The sequence below is a fragment of the Nycticebus coucang genome, chromosome 12, assembly GCF_027406575.1.
Source record: "Nycticebus coucang isolate mNycCou1 chromosome 12, mNycCou1.pri, whole genome shotgun sequence".
Taxonomy (NCBI): Eukaryota; Metazoa; Chordata; class Mammalia; order Primates; family Lorisidae; genus Nycticebus; species Nycticebus coucang.
The window spans coordinates 107,806,762-107,810,874 of record NC_069791.1 but is presented as its reverse complement, the minus strand read 5'-3'; the positions used below and the strand labels follow the sequence as shown (position 1 = coordinate 107,810,874).

Below are 4,113 nucleotides of genomic sequence, written 5' to 3'. Positions count from 1 at the left end.
GGTGGCGGGTTCAAACCCAGCCCCAGCAAAAACTGCAAAAATAAATAAATAAATAAATATAGCTGGGCACTGTGGCAGGCACCTGTAGTCCCAGCTACTCTGGAGGCTGAGGCAAGAGAAATGCTTAAGCTGAAGAGTTTGAGGTTGCTGTGAGCTGTGATGCCATAACACTCTACCAAGGGCAACATAGTGAGACTCTGTCTCAAAAAACAAAACAAACAAACAAAAAACACAGAAATTTACTTCAGAAACTCAGTTGTGGCCCATTTGAGTTATCATATGGAAGGCCCTTTTTACCTAACAATTTATTATTAGATCAAGAAACTACAGAATCAGTAAAACATTGTTTCTTTTTCTTTTTTTTTTTTTAATTTCAGTGTGCTTGTTCATTCTTCTTTGTTTGAAGTACTCCTTTTTTGTTGATTTTCTTCTTTCTCCTGCGGTGCTGGCTGTTTTTGATGTTGTTAGTAGAGACGGGGTCTTACTCTGGCTCACTGCTGCTCATACTGGTCTTGAACCTCTGAGCTCAGACAATCCACCCGCCTCAAAACATATTATTTCTATAACTAAATTTCAACAAATCCTTAAAAACCTCCCAACTAAGGCTGGGTCCTATGTCTTACGCCTGTAACCCCAGCACTCTGGGAGGCCAAGGCAGGTGGATTGTGTGAGTTCAGGAGTTCGAGACCAGCCTAATCAAGAGGAGATGCCATCTCTAAAAATAGCTGGGCACTGTAGTGGGTGCCTATAGTCTGAGCTACTTGGGAGGCTGAGGCAAGAGAATCACTTGAGTCCACAAGTTTGAGGTTGCTATGAGCAGTGATGCCACAGAATTCTAAAGGGGTGACAAACCCTGTCTCAAAAAGAAGGCTTGGCACCAGTAGCACAATGGCCACATGCACCGAGGCTGGAGGGTTCGAATCCGGCCCAGGACTGCTAAACAACAATGACAACTACAAGAAAAAAATATCCAGGCATGGGGCAGCGCCTGTGGCTTAAAGGAGTGGGGCACAGGCCCCAATGGAGGTGGTGTGTTCAAAGCCAGCCCCAGCCAAAAACTGCAAAAAAAAAAAAAAAAAAAAAAAAACAGCCACCCGGGAGAAGATGGCAGCCTCAGCAGTGTCTGGGATCTCCCGACAGGTGCAATGCTTCAGTACCTCTGTGGCTAGGCCATTCGCCAAGCTTGTGCGGCCACCTGTTCAGATATATGGTGTTGAAGGTTGCTATGCCACTGCTCTTTATTCCTCTGCATCAAAACAGAATAAGCTGGAACAAGTAGAAAAGGAGTTGTTGAGAGTATCACAACTCCTGAAGGAACCTAAAATGGCTGCTTCTATTTTGAATCCCTATGTGAAACATTCCAGTAAAGTCAAAAGCCTAAATGACATCATGGCAAAAGAGCAGTTTTCTCCCCTCACATCCAACCTGATGAATCTGCTTGCTGAAAATGGCCGCTTAGCAATACCCAAGGAGTCGTTTCTGCCTTTTCCACCATGGAGAGGTGCCGTGCACAGTGACCACTGTGTCTCCTCTGGAAGAAGCTATTGTCACTGAATTAAAAACAGTCCTGAAAAGCTTCCTAGGTCAAGGCCAAATATTGAAATTGGAGGTTAAGACTGATCCAGCAATCATGGGTGGAATGATTGTTTGAATGGGAGAGAAATACGTGGACATGTCTTCAAAAACAAAGATTCAGAAGCTGAGTAGGGCCATGTGGGAGATGATCTGAAAGTGCTGATTTTCCATCATTGGTGAAAAGTTCTTAAACTTGAAGCAACAATAAAATGCTTCCAGAACCGACAAAAAAAAAAAAAAAAATAGCCAGGCATTGTGGCCAGTGCTGTAATCCCAGCATCTTGGGAAGCTGAGGCAATAGAATTGCTTAAGCCCAAGAGTTGGTGGTTGTTGTGAGCTGGGACACAACAGCACTCTACCAAGGGTGACAAAGTGAGACTCTGTTAAAAAAAAAGAAAATACTCGAAACTACATTTTCACATTAAACACTAACAGAGCTTTTCTCTCCTAGAGATTTAGTTACGATCAAAACTCTTTTCTCCAATTCACCTTCCTTGACCCCAACTTGGGAGGGTCCCTTTCTTGTCTTCTTCTACTGATGTTAAAGTTATAGGAATAGATTCCTGGATACCTCACTCAAAAGTAAAATCCTAAAACCCACTGTTATACCCAGTAGTCTCTCAAAGACTACACCCCCAGATAAATCGAATTTAAAGAGGAGTCCTTTTATTGAAGAGCCAGCCAGTGATTGCCTCAGTGTCCCAATATGGGGTTTCTGAGAGCAGCCCCGAGTTGTCTGTGGCTCTGGTTTTTATAGGGCAAAACTTTTTCCGGGGGGCAAGCAAGCGTTATTACAGAAGCAAAAACTGCAAAAAAATAAAAATAAAAATAAAATAATGTAATTTAAGAAGCAAAAATAGCAGTTAAAGGGGTAGTGGGAATCACGAGGGTAGGGCAGTCAGTCATCTTACACAATGCTATGATCACGAGAGCGATTAGTGATTTTTCTTCCTTACAAAATAGGTACAGACCACAATGTCCTAGGGGGTAAATGGAGGGAGAACTTTCAGGTAGGGATCCTAAATGGCATGATCAAAAACAGCTATAATCACTAGGGCCACAATCACAAGCAAATGCATTTACAGTTACACAATAGGAGGGCAAACAAGAGGAACTAGTTTTGAAGGTAAAATGGAGTCAAGCTTGTTCTTTTAACATTTCAATATCATATACGGATGGTATGAAGACCACCTTAACATAATCACGAGGGTTGTTGTCACAAGGGTAGTTAGTGACTTTCTACACAATACTAATAATTCTAACAGTTCTAACCAGGTACGCTTAAAATGCCATGCAATGGGCTGGAAGGCAAGCGGAACCGTTTTTGAAGCAATAAAATGTAACAAAACAAGAGAATGGAGTCAGGCCTCCTTTGCCTCCCCAATGATTCTCAGGAATAAGAGTTACAACAAAACAGAGTTAGGCCTGCTTTTCTTTCACCCTAACACCACCACCTCCTACAGAAGTGGACCACGAAGAGACTCAAGCACAGTCCACCTACACTTGTGAGCCTAAAGAAAATTTGAAGTCGTTATTTAGAAACCAGCAAGGAAAGGGGTTACTGTAGTTTTCTTTTAGAATCACTTTGTTATTTCCAACCTGACTCCAAAAGCACTGTAATTAACCCCATCCTCTGTCTTTTTTTTTTTTTTTTTTTAGACAGAGTCTCAGTATGTCGCCCTCTGTTAGAGTGCTGTGGCCTCACAGCTCACATCAACCTCCAACTCTTGGGCTTAAGCAATTCTCTTGCCTCACTCTCCCTAGTAGCTGGGACTACAGGCGCCCGCCACAACGCCCAGCTATTTTTTGTTGTTGCAGTTGTCATTGTTATTTAGCTGGCCTGAGTTCGAACCCCCAGCCTACTGAGCTGGCCTGAGTTCGAACCCCCAGCCCCACTGAGCTATGGGCCCCACCATTATCTTTTTTTCTTCCCCTTTCTTTTTATTTTATTTATGTATTTATTTATTTTTTTATTATTAAATCATAGCTATGTACATTAATGCAATCATGGGCCCACCATTATCTTTATCTTTCAATATGCTAACCAGATTTGTGTCTTCCAGAGATGATGTCATCAGGCCGCAAACAGAAAAGATGGTCCAGTCCAAGGCCCCATTCTACTGAGGACCCCTGGATTGTCCTTACTCCAGAGGAATCCTAACTGCCCCCTTCTATCATCAGCCAGTTCAGCAGGAAGCAGTTAGATCAAGTCTTCATCCTTTTTTCCTAACAGCAATTAGAGCAGCGGTTCTCAACCTGTGGGTCACAACTCCTTTTTAACAATGAAAATACATTGCGGCATTAGGAAGGTTGAGAACCACTGAATTAGTTTCTACGAGCAGTGGGAGAATTGATACAGGGTTCCCCCATGTAAATTTAACACGGGTTAAATCCATTTTTAAATTTCAGTAGGGGAAGGAGAGTCCTTAATGCAATCCGAGTTTCACAAAAGCTAACACCTACAAGGTTAGACATATAGGGTAAGGGGAATCTTTACAAGGGGGAACTGTGGTTTCACAGGATTTTGCAGTTTGTGCT

General features: G+C 42.5%; 1 pseudogene across 1 annotated transcript; it reads left to right on the top strand.

Moving 5' to 3' along the window:
• The first annotated feature begins 1,092 nt into the window (after nucleotides 1-1,092).
• LOC128561763 (ATP synthase subunit O, mitochondrial-like) lies at nucleotides 1,093-1,767 on the top strand (annotated as a pseudogene). The gene has a single exon (XR_008373333.1). The product of XR_008373333.1 is annotated as an ATP synthase subunit O, mitochondrial-like (transcript).
• The last annotated feature ends 2,346 nt before the right edge of the window (nucleotides 1,768-4,113 follow it).